This window comes from Lagopus muta, chromosome 2 (genome assembly GCF_023343835.1).
Source record: "Lagopus muta isolate bLagMut1 chromosome 2, bLagMut1 primary, whole genome shotgun sequence".
Lineage (NCBI taxonomy): Eukaryota > Metazoa > Chordata > Aves > Galliformes > Phasianidae > Lagopus > Lagopus muta.
Window position 1 is genome coordinate 79,738,431 of NC_064434.1, and position 24,045 is coordinate 79,762,475.

Sequence of the window (24,045 nt, forward strand, 5' to 3'; positions counted from 1 at the left end):
CAGGACTCCCGGGTTCATTTCCAGCCTCTCATACCAAGGAATGTGGTGCTGCTCGCAGCCTTGCCTCTAGTCTTACCAGGAGTCAATCCCCGTCGTGCTGGGTACTGTAGAAGTACGAGTGCCCATGAGCTTGGTGGATCTTACAGTCCAAGATGAAAAGTAACGCTCTGAGCCTGCCCTTTGCTGGTAATGGACTTGGTGTTTGCTGTTGGAGCTGTGTAACCGGCTCCCAGTGACGGCTCAGCAAGACCTCACCATCCTGGATGATATGGAATGAAGAACTGTTCATCTCTAACTGTACTCAGCCTTTTGTGAGGTACTGTTGTGACATCTGTGATGTGCTCTGGGGCGTTTGAGAGGAAAAGCTGCTTGGAAGCAATGTCATCTCCTCATCAGCCATGGGGTGAGTGTGTCACAGGCTGTTGGTCATCTGGCCATGTCGGAAAGGAACATACAGGATCTTCCTGGATAATGGAGGTGACTCAACCGGGTTAACGCAGACCTCTGAGTTCCTGGCTGCCTCAGTCCTGCTCTTGTCAAGGCAAAGGATCCAGTTTTTATTCAGTGCAGTGTGGGCAGCTTAAGAGGCGGATCTGCAGTTTTGAACTCTGCAGACAACAGAGGAAAGTGGACAAGTAATTGAAGAGGTTCTGCTTCATCTCGTTCGGTAACATCTTGTAGAATGCACTGGTGAGAGGTGTGAAGGTGAGCAGGCCCATCTGTGGATGCTGCTGTGTGAAGAACCCAAGGAGTTTCTTGTCAAGCATATTCACCAGTGACTTTTGGCTTGCAAGGATCTATTGGCTGTTTCACAGATGGCTGTGCAAGGCAACAAAGACAGGAAGTCTGGTCTATAAACAATACACCTGCATTGGCTCTATATGAGCTTGGAAGGGTTTACATGCCAGCAAATCAAAAAGATTGAAACCAGCATGTCGGTGGTGCTGCCATGTTCTGAGCTGAAGAGACCTTTCTGGATGTTGTATCTCAGCAGAAGAGATTCCAAGTCTGTTAGTGGGCCACAAATGTCAAGTTCTGCCTGCTGATGGTGAGCTGAGCTGGCTGCTTCTGGGATGTGAAGGAAAGGAAGACCTGCAGTCCTCTCTCCTCCTGCTTCCGAGGGCTAGCCTACTCCATGAGACAGTGGCTGTGCCTGGTGGGGTGACACTTTTCAGCTGGGACAACTGCACCTGCTGAAGAGATACACTTGTGTGTGGCTGCTGCAGGGCCCAGACAGTAACCTTGCACCATGTAATACATGCACTGCAGCCGCAATGGGATAGCAGCACAGCGAGAGGTTGTCCGAGCCTGCTCTGAAGTAGGCATCTGGAAGCAGTCCAGCCCTTCACATGTACCCTCCAGAGCAGATATGGCTGAGCTGCACCCTCCTGTGAAGAGAATGGCTGTGGCACATTGTTGGAGGGGAGTCTTGCCCTCCCTGGAGAGGCTACATGTGGGTGAGGATCACACTTTGAAGGTATTCAGCCTCAGGAGTTTGACTTTCCCTTGTCCTGCCAGTCCTGAGCTCATCTGTCACACCTGACTCACATGTGCCTTGTCCTGGGGTGATGTGAGGACGCATGGGGCCCGGCCAGGTTCTCTGCTGTGTGCCCAGCACAAATGGGTTTCCTTGAGCCTGCTTCAGTTATTCTGTGGGACTCAAACTGTGGAGCCACCTGAAAAGGGAGGAAAAGGTGTCCCAGATAGAAAACTCCACCAGCAACGGGAAAGGCGTGCTTTAGGTTGGAAACACCTTCCCTCTTTCCAATTTGACGCCTGATAGCTGCTTTGACTCCTTGTTACTACTGATTTAGTTTGTGAATTGAGCCTGTCAGCCTTCCAGTAGGGAAGCAAGGAGAGAGCACCTCAGAGAAAGGCTCTGCTTGGGCTCCTGGGCCATCTCCACTGTGTGTTATGAAGGAAGACTCCCAAGCACCTCACCTGAGAGCAGGCCACCTTTGGGCCAAGTGCTGTAGGAATGCCACCGGAGGCAGGAGCTAGGCTGGCTCCATGTCTCATAGGCTGTGGTGAGCTGTGATAACCCTGCACTAGGGGCTGGTGGCAGCCTGTGAGGAATGTGAAGAGCTCTGGTCCTCGGAGAGGCTCTTCCCCTCCATTCTGGCATCCCTGCACCATGGTGGGGATGAGGGTTGAGTCCACTCTTGGATGTCAAGTCCTGGTGGCAGTGGTTTGCCAGCTTCATGTGTTGGGAGGGACACTGGGGCATCTCCCAGCGGTGCAGCTCTGTGTGCATCTGGAGGTGACACGCAAATTTGGCAGACAGGCTTCTTCCACACTGCAACCTGTTTATCTGCCCAGGATTGAAGAAGCCCTACAGTTACACATCTCCTTCAAGCTCTGCGTAAGATGCCTCAGTGTACATTCAGGAAGGTGATGTGGCACATTCACAGCTGAGGGACATATTAGGAAATGTCTGTACTTCTGCACTCTATCCCTATGTTGTAATATGGGGCTAATCTTATTGGTTTATGCTCTTTATTTTTGCCTCAGTCTTTCATATTTGCCCAGCACTTTTAAGAAGTAAAAATACACCTAACTTTTCCTCAAATGGAAAGCGCCCAAGTGTCTCTTCTAGCATCTGCCCATTGCTACCTGCTGCTGTAGGCTCCTATGTGCCTTTAACACAGGGGTACCCCCACTGCTCACCCTGTGCCATCCACCTCTTGGCCAAGCCTGGCACTTGAACATGGCAGGGGAAGGAGTTGAACTACAAACCTTGTGCCCACATGGCAAGGGTTCAGCTATGGAGTTATCTCAACATGGCTTTTGCCAGCTACTTACTTTCCTCTTGCACATTCCACACCTGGAGCATTTTGCATGGCAGGACTCAGGCTGGGAAAGATATCTGGCACTGCTGGGCACTGCCCCATCACTGCTGGCATACTGAAATAACCTGAGATGCAGGTAGTGATACCTTGCTCCTGATTTGCATGGAGCCTTGCAGATGTGAAGCTTTGGCTATGGATGGCAAGAACTTGCAAATCTTGGTTGAACATATCTGTGGTGCGGAGTCTTTTGCTTCCTGTTCAGTGATGGCAATACTTGAGCAGAAGGAGACACCAGACCCCTTCACTGCAAGCCCCATGGACAGCTCAGGAGAGGTGACAGATGATTACAACGAACAACTTAAGCAGATAAACCACTTCCATCACCTCTTCACTGATTTTAAGGCCAGAAGTGGGGTCTGCATGAACTGAGCAGAGCCCTTCACCCATAACTTCTACCCATAACTCTTGCCTGAGCTACAGTGTACATTTTGGAAAGGCTTCCAAGCTGCTGTTTGGCTGCCCAACCTTCATATCATTCTCATTACAGAGACTTCTGGCGCTGGAGGCAGCCTATGTTGCATGTCATTTACCCTGTGTCATTGGCCTCTCCTCCAGAAGCTCCTGCTGGCACCTTTGTTATTCTTCCTGCCTATGCTTGGCTGTAACTCCAGGACTGCAGAACCAAAAGCCCCAACAGAGCTTTATGATGAACTCATTCCCTTCAAGGAAACACCTCACCCAGCTGCTCAGAGGTCACTGTGAGAACTAACTTCCAGAAAAGCAAATTTCTGTCAGTCAACTCCACTTTTTCTTTTTTTTCCAGCTCTAATTGGCTCATTCCTCCTCAAGTCCCCTTCATTATTTTGGGCAGCTTGCTGGAAAGTGCAAACCTTATTTTGCATTGCAAGGACCTCACAACGGGGAGATGCAGCCTGGAAGCACCTGACCAGCTCATGTTTCTTCTGAAGTGTTGTTGCTCCTAGAGAACAAGAAGCCAACTCCTAGTTACTTTGATTTATCTCATCATAGAAAGTGCGATGAACTGGGGTCAACAGCATTGAATCTGATTGTTTCCAGTCTCCGTAGGCACCATAAATTATGAGTCACAGGCTCATCCTGAGCTACTCGGTGACTAATCTGAGGCCATTCTTGAGGCTTAGGTCCAATTTCTTGCTCGCAGTACTGGCTTGTGAGAACTATGTGTTGCAAATATACACTGCAGACCGAGGCAGTACACAGCACCCAGGAGAACTGGCTAAACTGCCAGAGGTGGTGCTGATGAGTCAGGGAGTGGCACTGCCCTATGCACTAGTAGTCCACTGGAGTGGCTGGATGTGCAGTACAAGATTCTGTGACATTACTGACTCACTGTGTGGGACTCGGTGTGATCCACACCCCTGTAGAATTGTTGGGACCAGACATGAATGCAGACGCATCCCAAGAGGAACGATTCCTGGCTTTCAGTTGTCCACCAGTTGCAAATGTGCTGATCTGAACATGTGTATCTTTGTGCAGGTCATACTCCATGGCCTAACGCATTGCACCCTCTGGACTTTGTCCCGCTCTTTAGTCTCTGTTTTCTGTGCCTCAATTTCATGTTGTTGCTTTAGGTTTATAAATGTGTCTAGGTGCACTTCCCTCTTCTCAAACACGGACCTCAGATGCTTGTGGAGTTTCACCGTGTCTTATTTGAGGGCATTTCTTGGCTAATGACAGCTTGTGAAGTTCTTCAAAGCCCTCTACATCAACTCATCGAGCTCTGCACTCAATCATCTCCTGTTACCTTCCATTTATAACAACAATAATCCTTTTCCCTCAGAAGGTGACCTCCATTGAACGCACTCAAAGGTGGATCACTCCAGAACCACAGAAGAGGCTCTAGATAAGTTTACAATCTCTTGTGTCTCTCTCTCTAAATTCACCTCTCCCCAGTTGCTTGTTCTCAGCCTCTTCTGGCAGTTTCCAGGGTGTCCTCTTTCCAGTGCAAAGTAGCTTTGCCCCAGATACATCAGCTTGTCTTTTCTCAAGTTAAATCTCATTTTGTTTCCTGCTCATTTCTAATCTCTCTAAATCCTTTTGGGGGATTTCTCAATTTGCACTGGAATTTGCAATCGCTTCTGCTGAAGGTGCCAGCCTGGGGAGCTCAGAGGGGAACCTTCTCCTTGCTGCTGCTGAGCCAGGAGGATGCCGTGGCTCTGGAGCTGGGGAGGTGTTGGTGGTGCCCCAAAGTGTGGGTGCAGGTGCAGTCTTGCATGTAGCTATATTCAATCATGTCGTGAACTATATCTCTCACTCATCATCAGATAGGAATTGCCTAGCACACCTGAAGGGCTGGAAGAAGTGTGGGAGTCAGCAGGTCTTAGTCTGTACAGCAGAGGTGTGGGAAGTGAGGGAGCTGGGTTCAATTCCCAGCCAGGCTGTTGATCTCCTTTGCCTCCCTGCCTTGATTTCCCCATGCAAAAAAAAAACTGTGGTCCTTCAGTCAAAGCACGTATTTCACTGTTGGAGTCTTTGACAGATGATCAAGTTCCATTCACTTCTTGTTATTTTACTGTCTCTTTGTAGAAGGATTCCCAGCTTGTTGAAATTGTAAGAAATCTCTGTATACCTTCCCCTAGAGCGGATAAGTCACAGAATCATAGAATCATTTAGCTTGGAAAAGACCCTTAAGATCATGAAGTCCAACCTAATCTTTTATACGAATAAATTCTTCCAAATATAACACCAAAACTCCCTTGGAACAACTTGAGACCATTTCCTTGCATCTTATCACTTGTAACCAGAGAAAAGAGCCAGGCATCCTCCTCACTGCACCCTTCTTTCAGGCAGCTGTAGTGATGAGGTCTCCCTTCAGCCTCCTTCTCTTTTGACTAAACAGCCTCAATTCCTTCAGCCAGTCTTGTAAGCCTTTTTTTTTTAGTCCCTTCACCAGCTTTGCCTCTCTTCTCCAAACACGTTTCAGCAACTCAATATCCTTTGCATAATGAGATGCCCAAAACTGAGCACACTATTTTGTTCACCACTCAGCTCCAGCTGAAGTCATGTCTCCCTGTTCCTCTCCATCTTGAGACAATGGCATTTTGGTACCAATCACACTTTCCTCCGTTTGCTCATTGGGAAAGGGGTAGGAGTGTTGAGAACAATAACAAGCAGGTTTAAATTACTTGGTACGTATATTACTGATATGTATTGCTCCCTCTTAGTCTCCCTCTGCTCTTTTGCTGTAGTTGCACATCCATGCTTTGCTCTCATTCTCTCCTGCATGGCGGCTCCTTTGAAGGGAACTGCTTTCTGCCCACATTGGAAAGGACTTGCAAGGATCATAGCCTTAAAACTGCAGACAGGATCACCTAGGAGACTTTGGAATGGGAGGAACCTGCTGCTCACCATTTTGCAGGATGGTAACACCGGCATTTATTTGTGCTGTGAAAGGGAAGAGCTCCTAGCCTTTATTTAAGAGGAATTCCCTGAAGTTGTGCTCATTGCAATCTGGAGGTTTACACCTGTGCTTCATCTAGAATTGTGGCCCTGTATATCGGGTACCGGAAGTGATAAGTGGAGAAAACACTGAAGCACAGGTCAGCAGAGGCTTTGCTGGCTGGGAAAGGTGAGGCACAGTGCAAGACCAGTGAAAGGAAGGGAAAGGATACCCTGTTTGATGGGATGATGAGGAGGAAGAGGCTGAGTGTCTCAGGAGTGGGGTGGAGCAAGCCTTAGATTATCTGTCAGCTTTGGGTGTAGGAAGCCTTCCCACTTAGAAAACCTCCTGCACTTATACGGATACGTCTCCCAGTGGAGCCAATTGTTCTGAGTCTCGGAAAACTTGTGGCTAGAGCTGGTAGGAGTGTTGGAGCTGTGAGCAACCCTTCAATCTAACCATGCAGGTGAATAGGCACCTATTGAACCCCAGGTTATCAAAACTCCCAATTGTACCAGAAAGCTTGTGCTATTTGCAGCAGCACAAGATCCGTGTGAATGTATAAATCTACAGTCAAACCAAAAAGAATTCAAGCCTTTGTGATGAGTGAACAGTATGCCAGCAATGGCTTTCCTTCCTAGCCTTAAATCACATTACCCAGTCCCTTTCAGCACACTTTAGACCCCGTTTCCATCTCTTGTCATATCCCCTTACAACCAGGTTCTGCCCTATTTTTAATCTGCTTCTCATCTTCTGGTGTTGTCAGTCTCAGTCCTTTCATAAGCCTGCAAAAAGACTGTGTATACTTGTCTCGCTGTGGCTCTTTTTTTATGGTTTCTCTCTTGATTTTAAGCCACTTGAGCCCTGTTTGCCTTTTGGGTTGTAGATACACACGAACCTCAGTCATCTAATTGGAAGTTTCCACAGCAACCGCTAAATATTTTTTTCCAGAGGGGACTTTCAGGCCCCATTGGCAGAGAGGTGAAGATTTGGCTGTCTGGTGCCACAGTATGTCACCTTGCACCTGTCCCAGTGGCTGTTTCAGAGAGCTGTTGGACTGCTTTGTTCCAAATACCTTTCACATCCCTTATGGGTTCCTCCGACACGCGAGCACCGTCAGCCAAAGCCATTAGCTCCTCATCCCTGGTGTCCTGGGATCATTCAGCAGCAACCAGAGCACTGCACCCTGTGGCTTCCCCACTGGAGGCTCTACTCTGAGCAGCGAGTTTTCACTTTTTCTTTAATCACATCTTCAAGTTCTAATGCCCGGTGAGAACTTTGACCCTTATCCAGGGATTAGCTGTTATCCTTAAGAGCTTTCTGCGGCAAGACTTATAAAGAGCTCCAGCTTTGGAGAATGCAGGCAAATCATGTCCACTGGGTTAATTTTCTTTATTAGCAGACTACCTCCCTTTTCCGCACACAGCCCTTGGATATTGTCTCCTCGCTCCAGGAGAAGGGCTGTTCCCATCAGTTCACAGGAAGTTCACTGCCGGGATCCTTATTACCACTGAGCCACCCTCAGCAAGAAGGCCAAATCTTGGCCTCGGTGAAATTAAAGGAAAAACATTTTGTTCCCTCATTGGGCTGTTTCACATCCCCTCCCCATCCTCAGAAAAATTCAGCCCCGATGGAGGGCTGCCAGATGGACCCTGTAAAGAGGCAAAGCATCTTCAATAGGGGGTGCAGAGAGAGCCGGGGTTAAGCAGAGGTAGCGAAACCCACTCAGCTGTTTAATAAGTTGTCTTCATGAAAAGAAGTGCCTGTCTTCCCTTGTGTCTCTCTATCACAGCCTATTTCAAGCATAATCCTTTTTACTAAGCAGGATTTTAGTAAGGCATAAAAGGGGATTTTTGTTCTTGCTACTGACTGTTATTTTTCATGTGTCTGCTAGGTGCTCACGTACGGGAAAACCAGAAGCGCAGTGCTTTTTGCTGTCAGTAATTAGAGGCAGGATTCACAGGTATATTCTGGCTGCTTTCAGCCTTTCCCGTGACAGAAAGCAGCTGCACACCCAGCATTAGCCAATCTGCTAATAGGCCGTGTCACAAGACACAGCATCACCATGTCACACAAAGAAACGGCATTGTCCTCCCTAAGCTTATTGTGCGAAGTATCACGGGAACGCCACCAAATCGTGTCCCACAGACCATTCCAGACTAAACATCAACGGCCCAGCTCCCTGACCCGGACTGGGGCCTTGAGGGAGGAGAGGAGGCACCCAGCTCCTGCCAGGCTATGTGAATAGCTGGTGTGAGCATATGCGTGCCAGCCCCGCGCAGACCTGCACGGGCTGCAGTGCACCCGGGGGATGGAATCTGCATGGAGATCTAAATTAATGCTTCTAACCAGAATGAACCAAACGTGTGGCCTCTATGGAAGACGTGCTTTTGCCAAACCCCGTGTTTGGCAGAACTGTACGATAAATTGATTGAAAGATACGGCCATTTGTACTGCTGCCTCAGTTTCTTCATCTGTTAGCAGCAATAACAGCACTGAACCACCGCAGGGGATGATCTGTAAGTGAATTAATGGCAAGTTGTTAAGGATGGATTAATTGGTAGCCTCTGTCAGGTGCTTGGAGATTCCATGATAGCAAGCAGCAAGCTGGAGCTTTGCGTGCTATACAAAACATAGCTTTTGCTTACATTGCAGCCTGTCACCAAGTCTTTGCTTCACTCCACCTGACTCCAGCAGAAAGTCACACCTTAGTTAAGAAGAGCACTCATCAGTCAAGTAATGAGGTTTCCAGGTATGCAGCGTTCTGTGTGGGCAGGATGGAGGATCTTCCCAGCTGCAACCATCTTCCCCTGAAGCAATACATAAAGAGTAACATGGGTAGTGCTCTCCTGGAGCCCCACATGACATGTGTGATGACAAAGGGAAGAGAAACAGGAGGAACACAGCAAAAGGAGATGTTGCTTACAGCATGTTAGTGCTGTGATGTTTTCCGCATAAGATGATAAAAGTGAGGGAGCACAGCTCTGGGGGAGAGAGTCTTGGGGCTGCAAAACAGCTCTCAAAGTCTGCTTTGCTAGGAGAGCAAGATCAAGAATTTGAGAGAAATATCTGTTGCCTCCAGATGCAAATGCCTGTGTCGGGGGTGTGACCACTGCTTATTAGAGTTCAAGTTTTGTCAACTTCCGAAGCCCTTCCCATCTTCCATGGTACTCCGGAGCTCTGCAGAGAAGCCAGATGCACAGATCTGTGCAGAATATCCAGCATAGTGTACCGCATGGTGACTTCTTCTAAATCACAAAGACTTAGTTGTTAGATTAATTGCAGACATGTCTGGAGCACAGGCAGAAGAGTGCCCTTTGACAAATCATTTCCTCCCCCCCCCCCACAACTGTAATTTCTCTCTGTTAATCAGGAGCCAGCTCTCCCAGGCCATGTTGGCTGCATCCAGTCAGGATGCTGTGCCTGACCCTGCAGCTCCCCAAAGCATCAAGGTCCCACCTTATTCCTATCCCCACTTCTTCTGCCTCCAAAGATGGAGCCTCTTCCTCCAAGGCTGAGCAATGTGACAACATGCTCAGACCTTGGCTCGTAGCAGTGGTAACCTCCGAGCTGCTGACTGTTGCTCAGCAATAAACAACACTTGTGCTATTAATAAACACTATCTGTCAGCCTTGGTATTTTTAATGCTTGAACACAGTGCCCTGGCATGCAGAGCAGCTTGGAGACTGAAGGCTGGATTCAGAGATGAGTCTAAACCACAGTCAAGCAATGCGTTGTGCACCCCTGCAGCTTGTGTATGTTGTGGGGTGGAAGGTCCCTGTTCCCTTGAGTGCTAGGCAGGACCTGAGTTCTTCCCCACATGGGATTTCCTCTCCCATCCACTGCAATTCCGAGTCACCGAGGCTCAGAGGCAGGCCCTGCTTGCTTTCGTAGCCAGGCATGGAACTAGGAGGAACTGTGGACCCATGTGAGTCAGTGAAAATGCTTCAGATATTCTTCGTGATGTGCCAGTATATTTAGCTGAATCAGCAAGGGAACGCTGCCTACTTACACAGTGTCTTTGGACTTGCAGTCCTGGAAGGGAAGGTTTCAGCACCAGCTTCGTACATACTCCCCTACATATAGAGGTCAAGAAAGTCCTGAGGGGATCTGTGCACTGCAGTGTGACTCCTTCAAAAGTCTAGAAGAGAATTAGGAAGGAAAAGGAAGCATGTATGGGATCCAGTCAAACTGTACTGAAGTTCCTTGCTTCTTGCACCTCTCCTCAGACTGGCCTGGTCCTTACTGGGATTAGTGTAAACTGAAGGGGGCAGGTATGATGCCATCTGGGGGGACTTCAACCTTGGCTGCTGGGGGCATGGAGAGGGCACTGGGAGGGCTTTGGTGGGGCTGGGGGGAACGGCTGAGAAAACAGCCACCAGAGTGAAACAACTGGGTCGCAGTTCTGGTAAAGCTCTGCAAATACTGCTGGCAGTGGTGCTTACCCTAGTCATCAGGCAGAGTACTATCAGGGGGCAGATCCAGAGCAAGCTAGGGAGTCAGGGAGAGTTGTGCAAGAGAAAGTTTTGGCCAGCATGACTCAAGCCTCATTAGCAGTGACACACCTACAAGAAGCCCATTAAAACTGAAAGGAAGAAAATCAAGCATCTATTTTCTTCTCTTTGCTATGCACCATCTATTTTACCACATCTCAGTGTCTGGACTGTTGGGTGAATGCCATGATGGCAGTGAAGATAATTGCTGTGGATCATAATTCTTGGTTCTTGGAGCTGCACAACATTTTTTGAGAATTAGTGCCTGTCCTGAAGAGCTTCCAGCATGACTGGAAGCAAGTTGTTATAATGGAGTACAAATGGCCAGAGAAGAGGGAGGTGGGAGAACACAGTGTCAGAGGAAATTCCTTTCCCCACTGCTTTAATAGCTTTTAGTTATGTTCCCCAATAGCCAAACCATGGGATCCCAGCTCTGCCCCTGTCCCATGGACCTCACTAGCCCATCCTGCTTTGCTCCTCACTTACATGGTCCAAAGCTCCACTATATCCTCTCTTCCACTGCCTTGGACTCCACATCAGAGCCATCCAGCCTGATGACTGCAGCCTCTTCCAAAGGCTGGAGAAGCCACAGAACAGCACTGCCCCTGTGTGCTGCATACAGCCCTGCTCTGTTTGATAGCGTCCATTACACAGTTGTAGATCTTCTTTTGGGAGATGTCCTCAGCTCCTGGGGTGAAGCTGTGCTCTCTGGACACCATCTACCTGCCAGTTTTGACTCGCCTGATGGCTGGCTTCTTGGACATGCCCTTACAGAACGCAACGAACTGGAGAGAGGATTCTGTGCGTCCAGGTGTAAGTGCCCTGACCTAGGTGCAGAGTGAGCAGAAAGAATGTCTGCAGCACACTCCTTGACACCTTGCTGGTGTCTCTAAGTCCCTTGCTGGTCAATTACTGAGAAAAAGGCCTCATTTTCCTGCTTCCATTGAAGAAGAAAAAAGTGAGTTTACCTTGAGTTGCTTAATATACAGACCTAAGACTGTATTTTACAAGGAGATGGCTATCAGTCATCCCTTTGGGTATGTGTGCATTGTGTTCCAGAGGTGGTATTGCACACATGTGAATGAGAATGGGTGCTAGTCAGAGCTTTGAACTAGTTTTCTGCCTGTTAGAGTGGGTATCAGTAGTGATGTGCCACTGGCGTGTCTGGACAGGGTAAGGACGGCTCTGCCATTGCAGGCAATTGGCTGCAGTGGAAGAGACAGGTTGTCCACCTCCATCTTTCCTCCCTGTGCCACTTCTCCCTTCCTCCTGCAAGCCTTTAGTCTTCTCTCTCAGAAACACCATCCCAAACCCACTGTCTTTTATCAGATTCAGCTTGGATTTTTTTCTACTTTTCTCTTTCTATTGACCTACAGGGGAGGGACCGGATGAGCTCCAAATGATGTCAGATTTGATTTATTCTGTTTAATATCGTGTTGCTTTCTGTTGCCGTTGCATAGAGTTAGCTCAGTTTGGGAAAAACCAGTCTTCTTTGGACAGGACAGATGGTCAGCAAATTAATTGTTTTTGCTTACCTAATCCAAAGCAGGCTGTTCTTTCATCAGAGCTTTGGTTAGGAGAGATCTTCCCTTGCAGTAATAGTAGAGGAGAAGGTAGGAATGTGGGAGACAGCAAGGGGATAGTGAGCGAGCTCTACCAAGGTTGAGGTTTCCCAGCTTGATTCCCCTCTGCAGAGCCCCATTTCACTCCTGCTAACCCTGCAGACCCAGCCTCAGAATTTCCCAATGGTCTGGGAAGGGGCCAGTGCCAGACACTGTGGGGAAGATGGCAGGAAATGCAGCTGCAGATAATTATGAAGTAACCTGTTCAAATGTGTCATTTTGTCTTAGTCCCTGTCCATCAGGGTTGACTTTTATCCTAGAGCAAAAAAGTTTAGATCTCTCACATTTTTATTTTATCTCATGAAGTTCTGGATGTTCATTTTTACCCACTGAAGCATCTGATCCTCTCATTCTTCCTGCAAAGCTCTTGGCCTCCCTGATGACAATGATTTCCATCTGTGGTCTTTCTCAGATGATTTCCAGGTTCCTTTTGGTGAGCCTTTGGGTTCTCTGGGATCTGAGCTCCTGTTTTCTGAATGAGCTCAAGGGCTTCCTGGGGTGGCTCTTGAAGCTCTTATTGCAAACTAGCTTCATAAAGCAAAGCATCCCATTCTGCAGGATGGGGCCTATTCAGTGTGGATGGGCCCTCTTGTGCTTCTTCCAGGATGATAAGCCAAACTTGTAGGGCTGTTCAGAGTGTGGAGAAGACTTCAGGTAGAAGGAGAGGAAGGGAAGACACCCAGAAGCCACATTCTTAACCCACTCCCAAGGTCAATCTTAGCAGGTATGCTAGCTGTCACACACTTTACCTCCCGCATGCCCTCTGTGCAGATGAAGAACACTGCATTTGTTGTCACCACTACTTTCAGTATCCAGCTCTTAAATGCCTAGACCTATATCATCTTAAAATGTTTACTTATTTTATTTGGCCTGAATCCTAGAGGACATAACTGTGGGTTTCCGAATATTTAAGGCCAATGTGTTATTTATAAGCCATGTCGGAAACATTCTGAGCATGTGGATTTCTACTGAGTAGAGTCTGGGTTTGGTATGTCCACACACTCTGGGTTTGCCATTCTGCAATGCTTTCTGTGGTGATTGCATTTGAGGTTAGCACCGCCTGCAGCTGCGCCAATCTCCTGACATTCTCTAAGTCTTTAAATCTCTGGCAAACAGAAATGAAATGAAAAGGTGGGTAGCAAAGGACTGAGGGAGACCTTGCAGTGCCCCATTTAAAATCCTACCAGACATCACACCCCTTGCCTCTTGTTAGTCCCCTAACAGAGTTCTCACTCTTTTCTCCTGAGACAGTGACCACAGACCTCAGCACAACCACTTCCCCAGGGAGGAACAAAGGATGAAGAAGCACTGCAAATGTATGGAGCTTGTCTCCATGCTGTCTGCCTGTGCTGTTCCTTCTCAGCAGCCTCTCCTCTGGGACACACAGCCTCACTGCAGCCCATAGGCCTGGTGATGAGATGGGAACCTGGTTCCTGGGTCTTCTGTCTTCCTCCTTCTGCAGGAGCAGCTAGGCTGCCCTGAGGCTGCCTTCAGTAAGCTGACGTTATCTCTACCCTGACTCAAGAGATCAGCCCTAAGACCATCTAGCAGCCATGCCAGCGTCACTCTCTCCCCACTGCCTGTGTGCTTCTACCTGAGAGACAGACTGGCTTCCAGGGCTTTTCAGCCTTTCCTTTCTCAGCAACTGAGAATTTCCAGAAAATCCCTTTGCCCCGTGCTTGAGGTGAGCCCAGGATGGTGCTCACAGTGGAGATGCACCCTGCAGCTCCAATTTTCTGGCTGTGATTCTCCAGGAGAGAGACTTATCTTCCCCACCACCTCACAGAAGGTCTCCACATTTGCTGTGCATTAATTGAGACAAGATAAAAACCTGCGTCAGGAGTGCCTACTCCTACTGACACCATTGTACCCAGCAGATCTGCTCTGCTCAGAAGTTAATTGTGTCTAGAAGCGATCCTTGCTGCTCTGTGTCACTGCTGTGAGAGAAGCGATCTCTACCCTGGAAAGCTTTCACCTAATTAGACAAGACAGATAGAGAGGGAGACTGAAAGAAGGAAGTGGTGCTCTGCTTCCCCAGGGCCATGTGCTGGGTGAGTTGCAGCAGTGGGATGTGAAGCCAGGCCTTGTAGTGCTTGTGCTGCAGGCCCACATCACCTCCATGGCAGGGATCCTGTGCAGCATGGTGATGGATGCATCCCAAAGCCCATTCTCACACATCCAGCCCACTGTTCCCCCTCCTGTGTGGGATGCAGGAGGGCAGTTTCCTTGGAGAAAAGCCTGTCCTGGCTGGAGATGTGGGTGAGAGGGCCTGGAGATGAGCAGAGCTTGGCCAACATCAACCTGAATGGAGATGCAGGTTTGGAACACTGTTTGCGGCTGGGCAAATTAGAGAGATGTAGCCGTGGAGCCAGGGACAGGGATACGGTGAGGCCGACACTGGTAATAAACACAAGAATAATCCTGTGTGCTGTTCCCAGGTACCTGTGAGCAGTTCACTTTGCCAAGAGAGACCGCAGCACTGATCACAAGCCCGGGGAAACCTCTCTGAGGCTGAGATGCCTGATGCTGGGTCAGTCACCAGAAAGATGACCAGATGCCAGGCTTTGTACAGGGAACTAGTTCTACTGTACTCTGTGCCCAGAATTTGTCATGGAGCAAAGGGGCAGGACTGGACTCCAACTACCCCCCTGATATCTGCGTTACCCTGATTATGGCTCTGAAGTAAAATTAAACCAGACATATGGCCTGCGTTTCTCCATAGACTATGGGACATATCCTCATATTTTTGTGAGAGCCCTCAGTCATGTCTTGTTTTCGTACTGTCCAAGAAACTACACCATATTGCCCAACTTTTCTACAGAGGTGAAGGTTCTGAGTGACAGGACTGACAAGCAGACTGGGCCAGGCTTGGCCCCTCTTTGCTGACCTGCTTTGTTCTGATACCCATTATTATTTGGGGTACATCAAGATCTTCAGTTATACATCCTAGCAGAACATTTTATATCTTATGGTGATTACAAGTTCTTTAAACAGCAAGCCAAGGTCTTGTAGAGAACGGGAAGGACAAGGGTGAAAGAAAATGTCCCTGAACTGTGAGACAGAGTGGAAGAAATATCCTTATTTCAGCTGTTTCAGCAGACTGAGTTTCCTCCAGATACCAAGAACCACTTGGGAGCTGCTTGCCTAGAACCCTGAAGTTGGAATGGGAGAGGAGGTCAATTAGGAATGGGTTGCTTCCAGAGAACTGGGAGGACCAGCTTCTGAGCTCCAGGTCCAGCCTGGTATACAGACCATTTCATTTCATGCATGCTCACACCTTACTGACAACAGAATTACATTAGCAGGACTCTTTTCATTCTATTCATCTACTTCTGATGTTGGGGATCAGTTGGAGCTTCGCTCACAGGATTTGTTCCTTGAGGATAACCAGCTGTGGCAAGCAGTGAGGTGTTTCACCTTTCTCCCTGCTCACAAGAGGCAGCCCCATGCAATTAAGAAGCTTAGCTCAAGGCAACAGAAGCCTTTATTGCTGGGCTCTTCTGCTCTGCTTGAACTCTGTTATCCACGCTAAAAATGTCAGAGAAAGAAAACATTTCCTTCTCTACCTGGCGTCTCCCTGGCGCTGGCTGAGTGGCAGGTGCATATCTGAGATACCTGTATGTGTGTCTATCTGATCACCCTTTCTTCCCTCTTCAGGCTGTTTAATTTGAGGTGGGATGGTGGTTGGTCTTATGTTAGAGCAAGAACACCTGGCTGGATGTGATTCTGGGAGCTGTTAGAGAGGGTGCAGAGGACCACAAAGATGATCAGAGGGCTGAAGTACCTCCCCTATGAAGACAGGCTGAGGGAGCTGGACTTGTTCAGCCTGGAGAAGAGAAGGCTGCAGGGTGACCTCTTTGCAGCCTTTCAGTACCTAAAGAGAGCCTATAAACAAGAGAGGAGTCAGCTCTTTGGAAAGGTAGATAACAGCAGGACAAGGGGAAATGGTTTTAAGTTAAAGGAGGGAAGATTTACGTTGGATGTCAGGGGAAGTTCTTTACTATGAGAATGGTGAGGTGCTGGAACAGGCTGCCCAGAGAGGCTGTGGATGCCCCATCCCTGGAGGTGTTCAAGGCCAGGTCTGATGGGGCCCTGGGCAGCCTGGTCTGGTATTGAATGGGGAGGTTGGTGGCCCTGCCTGTGGCAGGGAGGTTGGAGCTTCATGATCCTTGAGGTCCCTTCCAACTCAAGCCACTGTATGACTCTCATCACTCCTTGGGGAATATCTCTTTGGTTTGGCAATCTTTCTACCTGTCAGGGAGTGTGCTCATCTTGATTGTTGAAGGCATTATGCAGAGCTCTCCACTTGCCCCTTGGGAAATAATGGGAGTTGAGAAGAATCCCTGTGATTCCTTCCTTCCTACCTGTGTCGTGGTGATTCTCCATTCTCTGCTGGGTCTGTGAGTGAAGGGATGCAAGGTAAGGCATCCTGCTTTTGGTTGAGAAATACCTCAGCTTTTTACACTGTAGATAAAAAGCCTCCTGAGCTTGGCTCATACTGGAGTTTTGGGGATACACATATATATATACTTTTTCTTCTAGATAGGTGCAAACAGTGCAAGGATTATTCTCTTCTGGTTATGAATGTTCATGTGCAGTCCATCTCCCCCCTTGTCTGGGCAAAAATACGTAGCATTTAAATTACAACACAAACATACATATGTATGCTTTTCTGTAGATACATTTGCTATGCACAAAACTGAACCTCCTATCTAGCCCCAAACATAACTGATGCTTGAGGGAAGGTGTATTCACTCCTGACCAAACCACAGACTGTTCCTTCATGGATGGTCCCTGTAATTTCCTACCTGCTCTCTCAGATGTCACTAAACATTGCTCTGTTATTCTGACATACTTCCCAGTCAGAACTTATGTTTTGTGGGTTTGTTTGTGTTTTTTTTTTCCACATTCATGCTCTATTATTAATACATGAAATGGTGATAAAAGCAATTAAAGACCTGTTTGCACAAAGAAAGCTCTTTCCAGAGCTCTAACTCATCTTCCACTTTGTTGGTTTGTTGTCCCCTCAGTCTGTTGGCACAACAGTAGCTATGTTTGAGTCATGGAATCATGGCATTGCTTGAGTTGGAAGGGACCTCTATAAGGTCATCTATGCGATGAACAGGTCCCTGGTTGCTCCCAGTCCAACAGCCCCAAGTGTCCTGAGCTCACTGGGTAGATCAAAAAGATATACATTCCCTTAGCACTTCAAACACCATTTTTATGACTGGAGTGGCTCTGCTGGAGGTGTTGGTTTGCATCGTAGCAATAGGAACAGTGGTGCTTAGAAAACAGAGAGTGCTCGGTAGTTGGGGCACAGACAGAGAGTCCAGAGCTGAGAGGAATGAAGCAGCGAGATTTGTGGAGGTGAACCTAATTCTGCTGAAGCACACAATCTCTGACAACACAGACCACTGTAGACACATTGAACTGTGCAGAGATCACTCTCTTTTGTTTAGGAGATGCGAGTCTCACCACTCTGACTAGGAGATCAGAATGATCGGGTTTGGCTCTAAGGTGGAGGGCCATGCAGGATTAGGAAGGAATAAGGGCTGTTATCCTTCTGAAAGGCCTGTGATTAAAATTGCAGATCTCAACAGTGTTCTTTGAAGAGGTTGCATGGGATTTAAAAATGGAAGTCTGCTGCATATGAGCAACGAAATTTGCTGTCGCTTGAAGAAAGCTTTTCTGTGCAGGGATGAGAGCTATCTGATGGAGAGCTATCAGATAAGCATCTGCAGGAGGGAAGGTCCGTTGCAACCTTCTCAACTTCTGTCTTATTTGTGAGGGCATGTCAAGCTGCTTTCTCTGGCTGCCATGAGCTAAATAAACCACCTGCAGTATATGTTTAAGAGGAATGAGGAAAGAACGAATCTCAGAGGGCAGATGTTAGTCAGACTGCTTTGGGCACTCCTGGAAGGCCATCACGATATGATGAAGTAAGGAATGGGTTAACTCTGAGGTTGTGTTGTGGGATGGGGGCTGTGGCTGTTGGTGTGGAGATCTGACATTTGGGTGGGAGTCACCAAAGCGTCAGAGCTGGGAGAACAGTTTGGTTCTAGAAAGTGACACATGGATAGGTGTAGGGAAAGGAGGGCCACTTCCTGAGAAGTGTCGTCAGGAGGGAGCTTCATTTTCAGTTTAGAAAGTTGTACGTCACACTGGGATAGGCAGTGATGGATTCATTTCTGAAGCTCCTTGTCCCCATGTTCCTGCAGGCACAAATATTCCCCCCAGTGCTTTTACAACACAGAGAGGAAAGTGACTTCATGACATTCCTTTTCTGACTGTTTCTCTGGCGTGTTCTTTCTAAACATAGATCTAAAAATCAGAAAGCACCAGGAGAATTATGGGTTTCTACACCCTATTGTGCTTTATAATAATTATAATTATTGTAAATACGGCCCAGACACTGTAATTTTCTGCTCTCCATTGGGTCTTTCTTTTTCATTTTCTTCTTCTTTTTATGACTGTTTTCTAAGAAAGTTTTCATATGTCACCTTATAGATGGGAAATGGCAGAGTCAGCTCTTAAAATAAAAGGAGAGGAGTGGCTTGGGGGAGATGGAGAGAGGGATGAGGAGAGAGAAATATCGTATAGTCTGTAGTGAGGGCACCAGTGGAGGGCAACCAGGAGACCTGGTTCTGCACCTAAGCTAATGCCAACCTGCTGTGTGATTATAGGCTCCATCTTTATACCTATTTTTGGCTGTGGGGGCCTCTTCTTTTCTCTGTCATTGCTTGGCTTAGCAGCTCTCTGACCTTAAGTCAGATCTTAAGAGGTGATGAGCACTTCTTACGTGTCATGTCTGTTGTTATTGTGAGAAGATATAGCATAGATACTTGAATAGGTGTATGTTAGCTTATGCAGCACTGTCCAAGTACAGTCAGAAAACACTTGCTTACAGTTAGGATGGATGAGCGGTATGATACAGCTATACAGCATGATATTCCCCTTGCCTGCATGATATTCATCTTGTCCAGAGACCAGATATGGCTGAGATGTGTCTTCCTGACCAGGGAACTTTGTTTCATTCTTGTGAAAACTAAAGCATGGAGAACAATGAGGGAGAATTGAGTATATTCAGGCTTTCCCCACCAGGAAACACAAACGTGGCCAGGATGTGGATTTAGACAGGTGAAGTGCAAAGTACACCTAGACTCAGAGAACGCATGAAGCTAATGTCAGCTGGATATTTGCACAAGAGTGGTGAGGGAAGTAAAGATGCAGTAAGTAGAATAAGGACAGAAAAAAAAAAGGACAAAATATTCAGATGCTCTGAATTCAGGCAAGAAAATCTGCATTGACTTCATACTGAACTAAAAAAGAAGAAAGAAAGCGGGGAAAAAATAAAGAGGTAGGATGAAGAGATACTGAGCCTGGGGAAAGTCAGGACATGAGGGATAACATACAATGGACAAGAGAAGAATGTTGATGTGATGAAGAGAACAGGAAAGCAAAAGACAGTCAAAGTCATTCAGAATGAAAATCACCATTTTTTAAACAAGCAACTGATTTGAAACATCATCATTAGAAACACAGCTGAGATTTGAACTAAACCACAACTAATTTATCCAAATTTTGCTCAAGCAGACTAGCTGAGCCTGGAGCTTAAGTTTCTTCTTCTCATGAGTTTCCACTGGAAGCTTCCAAAGCAAAACAAAGCACGCTACTTTTCACCACAGAACAAGGGGAAACATGGTTTTATATCTTTTTAAAGCAAATGGCAGAGTATTTGTTGCTGACTTTCTACAAAGAGCGCAGGGTTAATAGGATGGACTAGGGGCAAGAGAGATGTAGGTATTATAATGAATGCAGATTAATGTTTGCAGCTGGTACTGGAACTTGAGTTTTGACTTCTAGCTGCAGGTGTGGCAAGTGACCAGCTGTAGTCTGTGGCTTGGTGGTGTTCTGAGTTTAATTCCTGCCTTTCCCATTGACCTAAAGCAACTTACAGAGTCTCTGAGTACAGCAACACCAATTAGCTGCCTTACAGGGGATTTCCCTGAAGCCTAAGTCGCTGTTTGCAAAGTGCCCAGAAATCTGCTGGTGAAAGGTGGTTTAGAGGAACAATGATTTAACATATGGAGCAAGAACTTCTTACAAGAAGGTTTGTGTAGTTGCCTCAGGCCATCCATAAATAAACTATTTCAGGCAATGCAATAGGCTGAGCAAAGCACTATGCCTTAAAGGAACAGCTGCTTTAATATTTGGAAATAAGTCAAATCCTCAACTACCCGCATTTCTTACAAAGACCACAAATTCTTTAGGTTTGTGGCTCCACCATTCCAAGCTGTTGCTTTGACTTGCTAATGGGTCTCTGTAGTGAAAAAAAAACAAAACCACTCACGTGTGCTTCTTTTATTTACGGGTCTAACACTCAGATGTTATCTTGTGCCCACCAAGACAGCAAGAACGTGGAGTGTGCTGAACTCCAGGAGGAAAGATCTGCAGGGATTCTGGAGGGTAAACTGCCAGTCAGGTATTTATGAAAAGGTGGTAATCTAGCTTAATTCAAGAATGTATTACAAGATAGACAATTATCTAGTGTTAATTGTCCGTTTGACTGAATTAATTACAGCTATTCTGGCTTATAGGTACTGGGGATTTTGGCCGAGTCTATGTAAACAACTCGAAGCCCGTCTAAGGGCAGCAAGAATTAGTATCAACAGATACATCTAGGTGAGCTATAGGTCTTTACCAACTGTATTCCAGACTCTGCTCCTTCTTGTTGCTGCAATGAGTGCAGAGCCCTGGGTATTGGCTTTGCAAGACTCAACATTGACTCCAGGCTCCAGGGCTAGGTATGTTGTTTAAAGGATTCAAAAAGCAGAGAGTGTGAGAAACACCAGAATAGGCAGCTGGCAGTTTAATTTTGGCACGGGTAAGAACAGGGCAATACAACATGAAAGACCAATTTAAACTACTTACGTAACACGACAGACCCTAAATTAATTATTTTTTACTTAGGAAAACATCAAGGTTTTTTTCAGACTACTTGAACAGAAGTGAACACAATAGCTAGCTAGTACTGAAAAGATTATATTATAATACCTTTCTATAAAGCAGGTATATGCCTATATTTGAAATGATGTGCTCAGATTGTGTCACTTTTCTATTCAGTAACAGACTCCTAAAGATAGATGATGCAAATTATTAGAAGACCTAGAAAGATTTCACAAAGAAAAGATTGGGAGCATTAATTTAGTAAGAGGGACTTGATTTGGCAATGAAAAGAATAATAGCAAGGAGAAGGCACACGAGACCCTGCCATTTATTCTTTATTAAAATACCAGAATGTGAAAGAAAAACCTCATGACTTACAATACTGCACCTGGAATACTAATAAAGATGCACACTGTTTTACACAATATCTATCCTGTGGAATTCATTGTTTGAAAATATTACTGAGACCAAGAGCTTTGGAAGACGTTACCCTCATATTTTCCATACAGGAGTAATAAAAATATCATCCACCACTACACCAGATGGGATAAAAACCTTCAAGGGGCATAAATCTTCAGCTTTCATGACAATAATTGCTGTGAGCTAGACGAGGAAGCCTATTGCATAACTGTCCACCACAAGGACTTTTCCACCTCCCATGTAGCATGCAAGGCTGGCTACCAGCAGAGAAGAGCTGCTGTGAGAGACGCAGTTATTCTTCCTATCCATCCCCTCTCTCCCCATGAACAACTTTTTATCTGAAGCATGTCCTTCAGCTTTCCTGCTACGGATCCTTGCAGCAGCGAAACACCAATGGGACAGACCGCTACCCTGGGCTGTCTCAACAGAGGGGGCTGTATGTGGTATGCTGGCATTTCACTGGTGAGCTGGCAGAACTGTGACATGCCTCCGGCCTTGGAAGATGTGAAGGCTGGCATTCATCTGACTCCATGCAGCAGCAAGCTCCTGGGGTACGAGTCAGCAGCAGAGAAGACGCCCATCTGCTGCAGACATCGGTATTTCTCTCGAGACAGAGATTTTCAGGTGAATCACTGCTGTTGTGAGAAGACATAGTCAGAGAGAATGAGGCAGTTCCCTCAGGCAGCCCATGTCTCGGTTTGGAAAGGAGGACTGAAAGTCCAGATTTGGCCCAAACTTTGGCACAGAGAAGGTGAGAAGAAGCAAGGGATCGGGTGTGTGAAGTCCACAACCAACTTGGAATTTGAGGAATGCTTCGGCTGCACTGAAATTTGAACCCAGAGGGAAGGAGTGTTGTCTCTTTGCCAAAAGATGCATTATAGCTATTCATCTGCAGTGTGGTTAGGTGCCAGCCAAGAAAGGGATTCTACTGCTCTAGGCAATGTTCATACAGAGTAGGAGGCATGAACCTAACAGATGTGGCTACTTCAATGTCTAGAAGCGATGAGGAATCATGGGAACACCAAGGCTGGGATTGTCCTAACATCCTGAGAAACTGTGCCGATGACGCAAGATCTGCTTGGCCTTCGCCTGCTGTCATACCCTCAACTTTTCCATGGGAAGAGAAATCCTGAAAGTCAATTCAATTATTTTTGGAATTTTCATGCAAAGTGGATTTTCAAATTATTTCCAGTTGGAGATCTTTTGATTTTGCAGTTTGTAGCTTACTTACAGAATATGAGAATTTCCAGCCATCAGCTCGCAATACAAATTCATGCCCTTTTTGTGTTTTATCGTAATTACTGGCTGTTTTAGAACAAAGTGTCATGCCTAATATGGCAAGAGATTTGAAACGTTCCGTTCTTTTATTTTTAAACACAATTAGAGGCAGCTGCTATATAGTGCTAATTAAAAAATCTGATCTTTTTTTACAGATCAAAGTGGCTTTTGTTTGTTTTGTAACGAAACAGCCTGATAAAACGTCAAACACAAAATGTGTCAAACTGGTTCGTTATAAAATAAACAGTAGGCACTTTGATCTGTGAAAAAGATAAGGTGTTTTAATTAGTATTAAATAACAACTGTCCATCATGATTTAGGAAAGGAAATAAAACTCCAGTATTTCAAGTCTCTTACATGGTGACACGCATGCTGAAAGCAAAAGGGAAGTACAATGGGAAAATGGTTTCAAACTATAAGAGGGGAGATTTAGATTGGATATAAGAAAGATTTTTACAGCAAGGGCTACGAGGCACAGGCACAGGTTGCCCAGAGATGCGGTGGATGCCCGATCCCTGGAGACACTCAGGATCAGGCTGGATGGGCTCTGAGCACCCGATGGAGCTGTAGCTGCCCCCGTTCGCTGCAGGGGATTTGGACCAGATGGCCTTGAGGAATCCCTTCCAACTTAAATGATTCCATGATAATAAAAACTGGGATAAGATTTTGACACGTATAAATTCATGAAAACATTTTGCCAGGGGAAATTTCTGTTGACATTAGTATTTCGTTATTAGAACCAACACGTTTCAATCAAATAATTTTTAGAATGAAAAGCTATGGATCTCTGCTGAAAGCGCCTTCAGAACAGTGTCCTGTGATCTCAGGGGCAAGCAAACATCAGTCTCCGTCCAGCCCTTGGGCACCAACTCTGCCCCTTGTTCTGGGATCACTGAGAGCTGCTGGGTTATGCTGCTTGCTTTTCACAGCCTCCTGTTTATCTCACCTTTGGTCCTGCTCTGTGTTTACAGTTAAGCTGTTCCCTCAAGTGCCATATACTTTGTCAGGATTTGCTGAGAGAGCAAAGTTCTTCAAGCAGAAGACAGGAGCAGAGGAAAAACAGCCCGTAGCTCCTACAC